Source organism: Marmota monax, unplaced genomic scaffold (genome assembly GCF_021218885.2).
Source record: "Marmota monax isolate L192 unplaced genomic scaffold, Marmota_monax_Labrador192_F-V1.1 WCK01_AAM20220418_F8-fsc00056, whole genome shotgun sequence".
Classification (NCBI taxonomy): Eukaryota; Metazoa; Chordata; class Mammalia; order Rodentia; family Sciuridae; genus Marmota; species Marmota monax.
In genome coordinates, this window is record NW_026695212.1 from 2,489,135 (window position 1) to 2,505,687 (window position 16,553).

A 16,553-nucleotide genomic window follows, 5' to 3' on the forward strand; every position below is an offset into this window, starting at 1 on the left:
GCTTCAGTTCTATCTGCATGTAATTACCCACCCGCTATGTCTATCTGTTAGTTCTCTACCCTAAACTATAGCCCATACATCCACATACTTCTCTATCATCTCTACCTGGAGGACTGTCTAAGGTGCCTTAAACATGTCAAAAATGGAACTTCTTTTTCAACCTGAACTTAAGCCTTTCCTCTTTGTTCTCTAGCTTAGTAAATGGTCCACCACTTGCCCAGTTTTCTGTAAGTCTCCTAATTAGAATCACTACCTTTGGTCTTATGCTATTCCTGTCCATTTTTATCATCTTCATTATTTAATTTGCAAATCTGATCATGTCACTGTCCTTTGGTTAGTTCCCTTTCTTCTTAGGGTGAAGTTCTAAATACTTATAATTTTTCAAGATTGTTGAGAGCCACAACCAAGTCAAGATGGCGCCTGGCATTTTGCCAGAAGGAGTGGTTGAGAAGTAACGCCAGCGAGCCATTAAGATGATGATAATTAAGTTAAGCTGTGTATAATTATTAAGATAATGACTGATTGCTGTAACTGGATGATGCTAAATTGAAACAAGCTGTGTATTCAGTTGTGTATATAAACCTCTGCTGTCCGGCAATAAGGCGGCTCCTGCTACCTCGGGTGCCCGCTACTTTTGAGTTCCCGTTGAGTTCTTGCGGAGTTCCTGTTGGTTCTCACAGAGTTTCGGTTGAGTTCCGGTGGTGTTCCCGTGGGGTTCTGGCAATAAAGTAGTTCCTGTTTGAACCTACAAGTGGCTCGTGACCTCCTGGTTATTTTGTGCCCAGCCAGACTGCGGCACAAGATTTGTTTCTGTCAGCACCATCATCTCCCCTTTCACTCCTTCCTTACATTTTTCAGCCACACTGCTCTTGTTGAGAAGAGGAGCTTCAATGAGCTATGATCTTAATTTGGGACCACTGTATATCTTTCTCTTTGTTTGGAATACTTCTCTCCTCCTTCTTAAACTGGGTGTAAGTCTTAACAGTTATTCTTAGTTTCAGTGTTATTTCTTCTAGAACACCTTTCTCATGCCCCCCTCTCTTCCTCTGTTATTTAGGATCTTTATTTATTCTCTACCTCTATGTAATCTTTATTGCATTTCCTAGTAATGTCTTTCATTTTCACTAACCATAACTTCCAGGGACCATGTTATCTTTTTTCACTTTGTCCCCTGCATCTGCTTGTTAAATAGAACAAGGAATGAGTACAACACAGGCTTGTCCAGTTTGGGGAATTGGAGACCTTCTGAGTTGGGTGTGCATTTGTCTTAGTCACTCAGAATTACAAAAGGGTAGAATAGAAAAGTTTAGAATTACCCTAGATTCACTCTCAGAGCTCCAGTGGCCTCTGAGTGGAGAGGAGGAAAGTAGCATGAGGGCTGCAGATGGTTCTGAAGATACTTTCTTGGTGTTGAAGTTTCTTATCTCTGATTGGAATGCCACCCAGAGTTTGCAGGGCAGTGACCCTAGTACTTAAGGATATGCTGTCTTTTTCATGTCCTTCCTACCTATGTGAGGTAGCATCCACTGTCGGAAGTCCTTGCCAGAGTTGAGCATTGCTGAGCTTTACCTTTGTAGCCACACACGTAGACATAGCTTAGCAATCATGTGCTGGTTGCTAAGCTTTCCAAACCTTGTAGATTATCTTGCTGGCTTTTCCTTCTCCTGTTTAGAATCCTGGTGGGAATTTGCTGGACTCTGTTCCTCTAACTTGCAGGGACAACGGTCATGAATTAGATGAGTTAGGGGTTGCCTTTTCTTCAGTATTTCTTTCTGCAGTTCAAAGTTTTTCAAAGTGAGTTTTATTCTTTTTTAGTTTCCAGGATGATATAGGTCTTATATGTTTTTTATAGTCTATTCACCGTTTTGAGAGGAACTGATAAAATCTGATTGAAGGAAAACATAAGTTCTCTTCTGGAAGGTATTTATTTATATTGCCCCTTTTGTCTTCATGGGTGTGCACATGTATGAGCAGTCTTTTTCTCTCTCTTTTTAAAAAATCCCTCTATACCATTCATTTTGTAACGCTTTATAAGAGTCATTATTTTTAATAGGCACATTTAAATTATTTATGTTTTATGGGATGAACATATTTGATGACATTCTTTGACCTGTTATTTTATGCTCTTTTGTGATATTTTTGCCTTGGTTTTCAGTCTTTTGTCATATGGTTTTTGTGTTTTATTTGTTTTTATCTTTTATAGGAATTTAGTTTCTGTGACCTTAAAAACGTTGCTGAGCTTTACTTAATCTGATTATTTCCCTAAAAAAATACAACAGCATTTGACCCTTTTCTACAGAAAAAACTTAAGATCCTTTTGTTTTTCTCTGCTCTCCTTTATTAATGAAAGTGACCTTAGTTCAAAATGATTATTGTTGATTATTGTTATTTTTATATTATACATTCTCCCTTTTTAAGGATTATTTTTGTCCTTTTCATTTTATCATGTAACATCTATGGTATGCAGTTATTACCGCCTACCTTTTTATCTTAATTTTTCCATCTGTAAGGATATTTTTAAAAATATTTTTTAGTTGTAAATGGATCTTTTATTTTATTTATTTATATGTGGTGCTAAGGATCGAACCCAGGGGCTAACATATGTCAGGCAAGTGCTCTACCACTGAGCCACAACTCCAGTCCCTGTAAGAATATTTTGGTACATACCTTGTTTAACAAGGGTACATCCTTGAGTTGATGTCTTTTTTTTTTTTTTTGGTAGGGAAGGATGTATGCATGTTTTATTTCCTGAGCTCCTCTGTTATCTTAGGTAATTTAATAAAGAATATTATATACCATGTTAACTTTCCCTTGCAAAACAACATTGAATTGATAAGAGAATTTTTAAAAGGCATAATTTGATAATTAGGAGGCTGGAAAGTTCTTCGAGAATAACCTGAATGTAAATAATATTGTAATTATGGAATATAAAAAAGTTGCTAGCATTCTATACAGAAGAAGAATCTGTAATGATAGAATGTACTGGCATTCAGTTAACAAATTAGTGCCACTCCCAGGGTTCTTTCTGGGTATTCAAATAGTATATATAATTATCAGGGTTATAATGTAAAATTATAAGTCCTTAAACAGGTTTTGTTTGCTTGTTTCTTTCTTTTCCATACTGGGAATTAAATCCAGGGTACACTCAGGCTAGGTAAGCACTGTACCACTGAGCTGCTCCATGCATCCCTTTCTTAAAAATAAGTTATTTTGAGACAGGATCTTGTTAAGTTGCCCAGGATGGCCTCAAACTTGCCATCCTCCTGCTTTGGCCTCCTGAGTAGTAGGAATTACAGGTATGTGCCTCCATGATGGGCAAGTCCTTGAACAGTTTATCTTTGAATGAAAGTGAGTAATTTTGCCAGTTTTAGTTGAATGGCAATGATAATTTATAACTCCTGTTGGACGGTTCAAATTGAAATTGACCCAAAGTTTATTTTGTCAAATTCCTCTTATTAGTGTACATGCCTCATGTATGTATAAAGTTAGGTCACCCTGATTAAAACAGTTGATGCAAAATTTGAAGTTTTTCCTTCTTCTCAAAGATAATGGTTTTTCTGAAATTCCTAAAACATAATTGCTTAAATGGAAAAAATATATACATATTTTTATTAATGGTACTGGGGATTGAACCCAGGGTTTTACACATGCTTGGTAAAGTGCTCTCCCACCATGTCACATCCTCAGCCCTGGAAAAACGTATCTCAATTGAGTTATCTGTTAGATACTCACCTTATTCTTACTCTGTCCAAAACGAAACTAAATTCTCCAACTCTCTCTTTCTTATACCTCCTCTTTTGTTATTCAGTGGGGGAAATAAAATCCACTGCTAGATAGCTTTTTAAAAAATATCTCATTTAATCTTTCTGAAGCTTAATGAAGTAAGTGTTATGATCTACATTGTGCAGGGAAGGAGACAGATCTTTAGGAAACCGAGGATTTTGTTTATTTATTTATTTATTTGTTGCAGTCCTGAGGATTGAACCCAGGGCTTCATGTTCACTAGGCAAGCACTCTGTCACTGAGCCACATCCTCAGGCCTAAAACTGAGGATTTTAGAGGGTAACTAATTTTTCAAGATTATTCAGCTGATTGAGTCAGAATTTGAATGCAGTTCCTGTATACCATGCTGTATAAACAGAAATATAGGACTAGTTCTATGGGCACTAGGACACTTTGTACAAATATAGGGAAAACATTTGAGTTCAGTTATATTAAAACATTTATTGAGCCTTTATTTTATGGAGATGAAATCCCACCAAATATTCTTTTTTTGGGGGTGGGGGGATACCAAGGATTGAACTCAGAGCACTCAAACACTGAGCCACATTCCCAGCCCGTTTTTGTATTTTATTTAGAGACAATGTCTCACTGAGTTGCTTAATGTCATACTTTTGCTGAGGCTGGCTTTGAACTTGCGAACCTCCTGCCTCAGACTCTTGAGTTGCTGGGATTATAGTCATGTGCCACCACACCCAGCCCACTGAATACTCTTAAGGAGCTTATAAGATAGGCAGATTTGTAAACCTAAAATTCTAGCTGCAGTAATACATTATAGTAATAGAAGTGCTGAAATATAAAGTAGTGCAGAGGAGAAATACATTCTTTTTCTAATAGAAGGAATGGCGAGAAGGAAATGGGAGATCCTTGTGAGGGAAATGATACCTAAATATAAACTTTATATAAATGATATGTACACAATTTCCTGCCTATAGGAATGATGTCTAAATTGGGCTTCAAAGTTAAATATGAATGCATTCTGTATATAATATAGAGGATATAAGTGGTATGGTGAGGTTATAAAAGATGTATGGGAAACTATAAAAAGTAGTTGGTTATTGTCAATATTTATTTGTTCAGTAAATACATATTGAATTTCTACTAGGGGCTAGGCTTTGTGTGAGGTACTAGAGAAAAAGTAAGGATAAGAGAGTGCATGGAACATAAGAGTATACTAGGTTGTATGGAGGATTAAAGTAGACATAGGAAAAGAAAGAAACCAAGTAGGTCTTAAATGGCAGGATAGATTGAATTTTTCCCTGTAGGTGTTAATGAGCCATGAAGTATGTTAGATTGGGTTATAGCACTGTTAGAGCCAGCATGCAGGGCTTTTGGTTACATGTGGAGGAAATCAGATTGTGGGCAGTAAGAGGCACATAATCTGACGAGAGATGAAAAGGTGTATTTGAGTACCCTCTTGGAAATAAAGATAGTACTTAGTGTTGTTTGGATATAATGGTCATTAGAAGAGAATCAAGGTGACTTTCAGCTTTGTGGTTTCATTTGGGTAAATGGGAGTCCTTTTTAAACATAATTAGGAATACAGAAAGAATAATAAATTAGTGAAGAAATAAAGAAATAATTGAATTGAGTTTGGGATAAGAAAAATAGTTTGGAGTATATGTGGAGTATTTAGGTTCATTTAAAAACATGATTTAATTAATAAAGAAAACCATAGTAGGACAAAGTAGAAAGAATATGCAAAATATTTTATTCTTTCACTTTATGAACTTCTTTTGGACTTACCCCTCTCAAGACCAATACTTGTCAAGTAGTTGATAGAGGTCACAAAGATTTACTTTTTGGTGAGGTTCATTTTGTAAAATTTCTCTGTTATATACTATATCAGATCAAATTTCTTATTTTCTGCAATAGAAAGTTAACTTGGAGGGATGGTTGCTAAAATTCTGATATAACAAACATTTATTTGCAATTTCCAGTGCTGAAACTTTCTATTCCTAGAATGGTGACAAAGTTCTGATTGTAATATTTTAAATATGATTTAAGGACATGTCTTAGGGCTTATATTTAACTCATTAAAATTATTTCTTAGTGAAAGAAGACCCAACTTAATAAAATTAGAGATGGAAAAAGAAGATATCACAACAGACATTATGGAAATCTAGAGGATCACTAGGGACTATTTTGAAAACTTATGTCCCAATAAAGTAGAAAATCTAGAAGAAAGGGATGCATACCAAGATATATACACCCTACCAAAATTGAACCAAGTTGAAACCTGATACTAAAACCGGATAAGAGCACATGTAGGAAATAAAACTATAGATCAGTATCCTTGATGAGCATAGATGCAAAAATCCTTAACAAGATACTAGGAAATAGAATTCAATAACACATTACAAAAAGTATACATCATGATCAAGTTGGTTTTGTTCCAGGGATGCAAGGAGGGTTTGATATATACAAATCAGTCAATGTAAATAGAACCAAAGACAGAAATCACCTGATTACCTCAATATATGCAGAAAAAGCTTTTGACAAAATTTAGCAGTCATTCATAATAACAACCCCAATAAAATTAGGGATAGAAGGAACTTAACCTCAACATTATAAAGGCTACACATGACAAACCCAAAGCCTTGAATGGGGAAAAACTGGAAGCATTCTTTCTAAAATCAGGAACAAGACAAAGATGTCTACTTTTATCATTCCTAATCAATATAGTGCTTTAAATTTTACACAGAGCAGTTAAACAAGAGAAGGGAATAAAAAGATACAAATAGGAAAGGAAGAAGTCAAATTATCACTGTAAAGAGGTGATCTTCTCACTGTAATGAGGTGATCCTACACGTAGAAGATCCTAAACATTCCAACAGAAGACTTCTAGAGCTGATAAACAAATCCAGCAAAATAGCCAAATACAAAATCAACATACAAAAATTGATAGCTTTTTTGAACACCAAGAATGAGTCCACTAAGAAAGAAATCAGGAAAACTGTTCCATTTGTAAAATCCTCAAAATAAATAAATAAATAAAGCAGAATAAGGCTAACTGAAGAGATAAAAGACCACTGCAGCAAAAGCTACAGAACAATGAAAAAAGAAATGAAAGAAGTTGCTAGAAAATAGAAAGGTCTCCCATGTTCATGGGTAGGCAGAATTAATACTGTTAAAATGGCCATGTTACCAAAAGTGATCCACAGATTCAATTGCAATCTCCATCAAAATATCAATAATATTCTTCACAGAAACAGTCCTAAAATTCATATGGGAGAGCAAAATATTCAGAATAGCCTAGGCAGTTCTGAGTGAAAAGAGTAATACTGTAGGCATTTCAGTATCTGATTTAAAATTATACTACTGAGATATGTTGACAAATACATCATGATACCGGCATGAAAACAGACACATAGACCAAAGGAACACCATAGAAGACACAAAGACAAACCCACACAGATACAGTCATGTGATCCTTAACAAAGATGCTAAAAACATACATTGAAGAAAAGACAACCTTTTAAACAAATGGTGCTTGGAAGACTGGATATTCATATATACAAGAATGAAACTAGATCCCTATCTCTCACCTTGTGCAAAAGTCAACTCAAAATGTGTCAAAAACCTAGTAATTAGACCAGAAACTTCGCAACTGCTAGTAGAAAACACAGGGGAAACACTCCAGTAGTAGGTACAGGCAATGACTTCTTTTTTTAAGATTTTTTTTTAAAAAGAGAGTGAGAATTTTTAATATTTATTTTTTTAGTTATCGGCAGACACAACATCTTTGTTTTGTATGTGGTGCTGAGGATTGAACCCGGGCCGCACGCATGCCAGGTGAGCGCGCTACCGCTTGAGCCACATCCCCAGCCCAGGCAATGACTTCTTGATAGCACTTCTAAAGCCCAGAAAGTAATAGCAAAAATTAAGAAATTGGATGACATCAAAGTAAAAAGCTTCTGCGTAGCAAAGAAACAATAAAAAAACATGAAGTGAGAGCCTACCAAATAGGAGAAAAATCTTACCTGCTACTCTTCTGACAGAGGATTAATATCCAGAATATATAAAGAACTCAAAAAACTCAACACCAAAAAAAGGGAAAGAAACCAACAAATAATCCATTCAATAAATTTTCAGATGAACTTATCAGACAATTACAATTACAATTACAAATTGAACAAATGCAAAAATGTTCAGTGTCTTTAGCTAATAGGGAAATGCAAATCAAAACTACACTGTGATTTCATTTTACTCCAGGATGGCAATCATCAAGAATTCAAATAACAATAAATTCTGGCGAGGATACAGAGAAATATAAACTCTTATACACTATTGGTGGAAATATAAATTATTATAATCACTATGGAAATCAGTATGGAGGTTCCTAAAAAAAACCCAAAAATCTAGGAATGAAATCCCCATATGACCCAGCTATACCACTCCTAAGTATTCATCCAAAAGAATCAAAGACAGCTTACTGTAGCTATACATGCATACCCATGTTCATAGTAATGAAATTGACAGTTGCCAACTTATGGAACCAGCCTAGGCAGCATATCAATGGATAAAGAATGAGGTATATATACACAATGGAGTTTTATTTGGCCATATAGAAGAACAAAATTATGTTATTTACAGGAAAATGGATGGAACTAGAGAGCATTATTTAGGCAAAATAAGCCAGACTCAGAAAGTTAAGGGCCACATGTTTTTAGAGAGAAGAAAGAAAAAAGGGGCTCTCCTGAAAGTAGAAGGGAGACCAATAGAGTAGAAGTAGGGAACCAAGAGGAGGGAGGAGGAGGGGACAAAAGGAGGTACCGGGAAATGAAAATGATCAAATTTTATTATGTCCAAGTACACATATACTGCAGTGAATCCAACAATTATGTATAATTATGCAACAATAAAAATAAAATTTAAAAATGTTTTGTAAGGTGGATGGGAAAGATAAGTTAAACAGCAAAAAATATCTTTTAAAATAGATTTAGATATCTGGTTTATAGTCCTAGGCATAGGATTACTTAGCCAGGATTAACAAGTTTTTCTTTAGACAAAACAGTCCATCTGATGCCTTGCATCTTTTATTTATTTTATTTCTTTAGTCTATAAGCTTTATTTATTTATTTGGTACTAGGGATGACCACTGAGCCATATCTCCAGCACATTTTTTTTTTTGTTTTGAGACAGGGTCTCACTGTGTTACTTAGAGACTTACTAAGCTGCTGAAACTGGCTTTGAACTCTCAATTCTTCTGCTTCAACCTCCTGAATCACTGGGATTACAAATGTGCACCACCATGCCTGGCTTAAGCTTTATTTTCATCAAAAATCTGCACATGGGGAACCTGAGATGGGAAGCAGCAGCCACCATCTTCACCCCTCCCTGTATATGTTTCACTCTTTGGAAGTTTATGAATCATTCTCCAGTAGTTACTTTTATAATTTTATTTAACAGATAATATCCAGTTATGAAAGAAGAAATTCTGAAAAAAGATGGCCTGTATATGTAATATAAAATATTAAATCATAATATGTTATAATAAATATAAACACTAAATTTATATTTAATAGTAAATGTAAAAGTTAAAATATTTTTTATTAGAAGTTGAGCTTTTGTCTACATTCTATTTTAGTTATACAATTGGTATACCTTTTCAATGGACATAGTGTCACTCTTGCATTGTCAGTATTAGATACACTTCTTTATGTTCATTTCTTACCTTTTTTCCATTTTTTTATTTGTAGATGGACACAATATCTTTAGTTTATTTATTTTTATGTGGTGCTGAGGATAGAACCCAGTGCCTCACATGTGGGAGGCAGGTGCTCTACCACAGAGCTATTTTTTATGTGAACCTAATAATAAAGAAAATGTAGATGCTGCAATATATAGACATTATATTTCTTCAAACTAGCTATCTGACTTTGCCTTTGGTAAGTCTCTTTATCTCTTTTCCTATTTAGAAAATGGAAAATTTGTTTCTCTCACTTTTTTACCCCTGTCATATACATGACAAATGGCAACATAGTCACATAGTCCTATGGAGATTTGATTATAGGTTGTGAAATAGATGGTATAGGCTGCACATGATATTCAGTGCCTAGTACTAGATCTAACTCTACTCTTTTCTCTCCCATTCAAGAAACTATTCCAGAAGATTAGTAAATGAAAGTGACATTAGAGGTAATTCTAAACCCATCTAGTTTTTTATTGTGTTCTCAAACTTTGGCACTTAAATACAATTTTCAGCAAGATACCTCATGACTAATATTTTACTATTGGTAGGTGGTGACTTCTAAGGTAGTAGATGTGTCTAAGACTTTGGCTAGTTATTAAACTTATTTAATGATGCAATTCTGTTATTCTCAAGCATTTCTGATTTTCTGGTTATTATACTAGTAGGTTTTCATTGGTAGGCATTACATGAATTAATAGTACCATATACATGATATGGATTCAGTAAATATTGAGTGGACTTATTAATGAAATAATTATCCCTGTCTGCAGATAACATAAATTCATAATTTTTTTTCTTATCCCTTAGCAGGACATGATTTTGTGGATTTCTTAAAGTGATACCGAGAAGACTGTTTTTCAGTATTCTGTTACTTTCAGAAATCTGCCATAACTAGTCTTCCTGAGCTTGATAAAATACTGCAAAATTTTTAATTTTTTCACTAATATGATGAAATAGGAAATATACTGATCGCTTCAGAAGTGGCAAGGGATCTAAAGTCTACTAGTAGATATTATTTTTCATTTGTTGTTTTCTAACTGTTATGGGAGAAATTGTAAATGTATTCCTCAATTTGTTATTCATTTATTCAACAAATACTTTTAAACATTTGTGCACTTACTATGTGACAGGCCACCTACCAGACCAGCAGTCAAAGCAGTTCTCCAAAGTGTGAACTGGATCTTTGGAGTCTTTGAGACCCTTTCAAGGATTTATGAAGCCAAAACTATTTTGATACTAATACTAACTGCTTTTTTCACTGTTGGATGTTTTCATTAATGTTGCAAAAGCAAGAGTGGGTAACCCTGCTGGTTCTTAGTATGAAACAAAGCAACAAATTTCACTGTCATTCTGTTTTTCAGCAACACTGCATAAGTCGGAAAAAAGGGTAATTTCACTTAAGATGATGCATTACAAACATTTATATTTTATTAAATTTTGTTGACCGAATACATATCTTTTTAATATTCTATGTGCAGAAATGGAAACTATATTTTTGTAAAGTGCTTCTGGGTACTAAAACACACTGGTTGTCTTCAGGAAAAGCACTTGTGCAATTGTTGGAGATACTATTTTACTTAAAAGAATGATAGACAAACCATGGTATTTGGGGGGCATTTTTCTCAAAAATGAGCAAATTGGTTCTTGGAAAACACTGGCACTATTTTTGTCAATTAGAAAAAGTGAGCTTTCAGGTTAAAAATTTTTGGAAAACATATCTACTATTGTAAGCATAATAGTTTCTCATTATTTAGAAACTTTTCCGATGAAATCAGTAGTGATATTAATGAATATGATTTTTTTAAAGAGAGAGAGAGAGAATTTTTTTAATATTTATTTTTTAGTTTTTGGCGGACACAACATCTTTATTTGTATGTGGTGCTGAGGATTGAACCCAGTGCCACGCGCATGCCAGGCGAGTGTGCTACCGCTTGAGCCACATCCCCAGCCTTGAATATCATTTTTTATTACCATGTGTTGAAGTGTGTCAACATATGAAAGATCTGTATAACCCAGTGAACCAGTACTTTCCAAATGAACTTTGTATGATGTCATAAAATTAGGCAAGCGTATGTCTATTCAAAATAGCTTAAATGTGTTACACCATTAGTCATATGATGAGTGTGAGAATTTCTTTGATATGGTTTTAGACTATCACTTGTTGATCTTTGGTGTGATGATAAAGAATGTCTACAATTATCTGAAACTATTATTAAAATACTCTTCCCTTTTCCAGCTACTAGATTTTCTTCACAAATGTATTTCAACCAAAACAATGTATCATCACATCAGATTGATTGTAGAAGTGATTATCCAATTATTTTATTAAGCTGTTAAACAGATTTGCAAATAGATTTTGTTAAGATATTAAAAAGATTTGCAAAATATAAAAATTCCCATTGTATATATATTTGTTGTTTGGGTAATATAGATATTTTTTACCAAATGTCATTTTTGTAAATGTATTTCAGCTTAAAAAATAAAATTTTACAGTTCCTTAAAAGTTATTTTCAAGCTATTTTTATTTACTGTTGTTATTTCTAATCCAACAGCAAATATTTAAAATTTTTCTGTTATAATTACAAATATAGTAAATATTGGTAGGTATAACTATATAAACAAAAGGTATTTGGAGTTCTTGACAATTTTTCTGGAGTCTAAAGGCTCCTGATATCAAAATGTTTGAGAAAGGGTAACCCTAGAAATACAAAAATAAAATAGAGGCTGGGATTGTGGCTCAGCAACATAAAAATAAAGGCATTGTGTTATGTCAATCTACACCTAAAAAATAAATATTAAAAAAAACTTTCATAGTATACATTTAGATTAGTGAGAACAATACTAAAAATGAAACTTCTCTTCCACAAAACTAAATATATTCTAAATAAATAAATTAAAAGAATGTTCTTGGGCTGGAGATATAGCTCATTGGTAGAGCCCTTGCCTATCATGTACCAAGCGCTGGGTTCAATCTGCAGCACAACAACAATTAAAAAATATATTTTTTCTCTCGATTGCTTAGTTCTTGATGGTGTTAATGTAATCTTTCTTATATGATGAATTTAAAGTTTTGCAGGTTTTTTTTTTAATGTCCTTACTTGACAAAATTCAAATTTGCCAACTCTCTGTTTGTTACTGCGGTTTTGGGGGAACATTTTACTAGCTTGTGGAAAACCACTGATATAGACATTCCTTTGGCATTTATTGGAAAGGTATTTGACCTTTAGGTTTGACACTTGAAGCCCACTGTTACAGTCAGCTCATGTATTCTGAAGCTAATTATCAACTTTGTGAGTTCTCTGGATTCCCTGTGTATACCGTTTCTCCTTGGTAGTTTATTATCCAACTACAGGGATAAAAGTAGAAAGAAAAAACAAACTTTAGTGTTACCAAACTAACTTTAGTTGAATTTTGGGGTATTGGAATTCTGGGGGAAGAAGATGGAGAAGTGAAAATTTTTGACCATAACAGAGAATTTGAATTATCTTTGGATTCAAGTCAGGTTGCATTTTTAACTTTCCACCTCTTCATAGAAACTGCTAGTAATTGTATAAATAACAGATTGAGCAGACAGACTCTAGCATTGGAAATGATGATCCCATTCCATAGAAACTGTCATTTACATGATGAGTCTTTCACTCTATAAAACGAATGGCTGTAATGTGCCAGGTCCTGGGGTATAAAGATGAAAAAGATACTGTCCCTGACCTTAAGAGGAAGTGATGAGAGCAAATCAGTGCCCTTAATGTTGCCAGGGAGGTACCTGGCACATTGGGTGTTCTTGGAGAAGCTGGGAGTGGTGGGAGCTGGGAGAGGTGGCAAAAGAGAGTAATGCTATGAAATGAAGATGTGGAGGTGGAATTAGGAAACTGTGAGCCTATTTGGGGAAATAAGGAGCATGTTGGTATGGTAGGAGTGCGGGGCGGGGTGAGATGTGGAGGTGCCATGAGAGATGCTGAAGAGTTAGGCGGCAGCTAGATGTACAACTTTAGATGCTCTGTTTAGGAATTTGAACTTTACCCAAAAGATTTACCAGAACGTGTTCTGTGGGATGGTTATAGGACAGAAAGGGGTTTTGAAGCATCACTCCAGACAGAGTTAATCATATATAGTTAAAAAGCATGACTCTTTTTGTACTAGAATTGTTTCTGGCTAGGATCTTCACTCAGGCGGTTCAAAAAGAATAATAGGAAGAAAGCTGCCAAATTGACACTTGGATTTTTTTTTGGGGGGTGGAGTAGAGGGTTGGGGAACTAGCCGTTGTTTTCCTATATCATGGACATATTTAAGTTTTAGTAGATTAAAGTGCAGTAAGTTTTATAATCCTTAGGATATATCCTGAAGGTATGTCCAAGATATTTAGAGAAAAATTTTGAAGGTGAAATAGAAGTTAAAGTTGTATCTGGTGGAAATGAAAAGAGGAAGTGCAGAAATCTGAGCATCTCAGACTTTTCACTTAATTCCCTACTTTTTCCTCTCAGTGAGAAGATTCTCAAATAATCTTGAATTATGTTTTCTTATTACTTGTTGATTGTCAGCCACACTATCTAGCAGAGAAACATAGAATCAGAGTATGCAGAATGGGTTGGTATTCCTAAAGCTTTTCCTTTTCAGTTGTGTAATGGTCAAGAGCACTGACCCTAGAACTGTATGGCCTAGGTTCAAATGTGCCAATTACATTACCCAGTTACTTAGGGTCTGTTTCCCTTCCTAACTTTAAGACCTTAAGCAAAGTACTGAACCTTCCTAAGCTTCAGTCTCTAAAGCTAAAATGGAAAAAAATGGCATTATCTCTAAGGCTGTGAACATTAAAAAAGCTGATGAATGTGAAGTGCTTAGAATACTACCTGGCACCTGTCAGTGCTTAGTTAACTGTTATTTTTAGGATTTCTTTATCCTGTGGTTTTATTTAGAATACTTTACTATGGAAGAATGAATAGTAACTTTTCTGGCCTAAATAGGATTCTTTGGAGAATGATCTGTTATCTCTCAATGTGGTTAGGTATATAAATGGACTGTTAGAATTTTTGAATTCATGTAATTTAAATTTAGCAAGTATCTAACATATTTAAATAATAATAGTAGCAACTAACATTTCCTGAGCATATACTATGTTCCAGGAGTTGTTCTAGGAATTTTTAACTGAATAATTTACTTAATGGTTATCTTAGAGTTGAAGAAACTGAGGCACTATGAGGGAAAGCTAACTTGTCCAAGGTCAATATTGAAACATTGACAGTCTGGCTCCATAGTTCACACAAACCCATCTTTCACACAATCATATTATGTATTTTAGATGTATTTTGACAAAAATATTTTATTTCTATAAACATAATCAGGTGGAAACATTAACTAAAAAATAATTTTGTTGAAATATTTCAGCATAAAAGTGTTAGTGTTACTTTTTCTATTCTGGAGAACATTTGCTCCTGATGTCACATGCTTGAGCCACATTTACTATGTTTTTTTTTTTTTTTTTTTTGTGTGTGTGTGTGTGTGTTTGTGTGTGCAAGTATAAGATTATGGGTTTGATGTAACCAAGGCATCCAGATGTGTGTACATATTCTTTAGAACTGATTTTCTCTTTACATCTCAGCTACATATTTTCAGGGTAGTGTGTGAGTAATACCACTTTATGTATTTTATAAACTTATCTGCTTCTTCTCCTATCCTGTGAACATTGAAACAATTAGGGTTGTATCAAATCCTAATTTATGAAATGCATTCATTGTAGGATTTAACAATGAAGAACACTGTGACAGATTGTGCTTTTTACATTCTTAAGTATAAAAAAAATCTAAGCTGCTCCGAAAGTAGTCACTTTAGTTGCTCCACTTTGTTGATGCTAATTTAACACTTTCTGCATCTATTAAAAAACTGGGCAAAACTAATTTGCCACTAGATGGAGCTCTGGCTATTTGGGTAGAAAAAAAAAGGCAGTGAAGTCAGAACATTAAATCACCCAGTTATATCATGGTGGAGGGTCCTGGGTATTTGCGGCCCTCAGCTTTTAATTGCAGAATGCATCTTTGTTCTTTGCCTGACCTGCAGAGTGACGTCACTGCCTTTCTTCCTGTGTGCTGGCTTTGACACAAGCCAGATGGCCACAGTGATCGGTAGGCACCCAGGCTGCCTGGTACAGCGAGCGGTTGATGAAACAGAATAGGAAGACGTTTTATGGTCAGCTGTGAGAGCACAATGAGGCTACAGCTTTGCTAAGTAATTACATTTACCGTGAACACTTTATTCCTTGCAGAGAAGGGTCTCATGGAAAAAAATACATTTTTATTTATAGTGTTGGGAGGTATAGACCTTTGATCTTTTATTAGTCAGTAGTCTGCTCCAAAGGCATGCTCTCTTTCCCCTGCTCTGCAGTCACTCGTGAAAATGACATGTTTATTTATGTTTAATGGTTCTTTCAGGCTGTGCATTGTGATACTTACCTTCCCTCTTCCTCTCCTTTGTCTCCAGTTGGTAACACAAAAATGTTTTAGTTTCGTAGTGAGTTTAGTTTTGAGAAGTCAGAGTTCAGGCATGTTAATACAAGCAGATTTCTGCCAGATATACTCCAGAGTGATTTGGTAAAATACATTACTGTTTATTATGTGTTTGTTCTTGAAGTAGGTCAGAAAAGTCCAGGAACAGGTTTTTATTTGCCGGTGGATTGGGGGTGGGTGGGTGGAAGGGGAATGGACATGGTGGTCAGGAAATGAACAAGACATTAATTTTATAACCATTTTTGGACATTTGGTAGTTAAAGCTAATTAAAATACTAATTTTAAATAACAATAAGAAGTTTATATTAATATAGCACTTTTCCATTTTCATTTGAAGTTAATCTTTACCAATTACAATATTGTTTAAAACTTTCACAAAAATCCTAAGAACTGAACTGTTCTTTGAAGCTTAATATTCATATGGTTTTGAGATTCTTCCACATGATTCATTTCCAAAGACTTTAGAAAAATATTTTTAGCCTTTTTAATACTAGGTTCTCAGTGTTTTTTCACAGAAATTTATTTAGAATTTATCATAAAATAGAATGAAAATTCTTGTTCATGTTTTATTCTAACTTAAC

At 34.4% G+C, this 16,553-nt stretch overlaps 1 protein-coding gene across 4 annotated transcripts in view; it reads left to right on the top strand.

Annotated features, from left to right (window-relative positions):
* Positions 1-16,553, top strand: part of Msrb3 (methionine sulfoxide reductase B3) — a 165,014-nt gene that overhangs the window by 11,837 nt on the left and 136,624 nt on the right. The gene's annotated exons all lie outside the window — the stretch shown is intronic.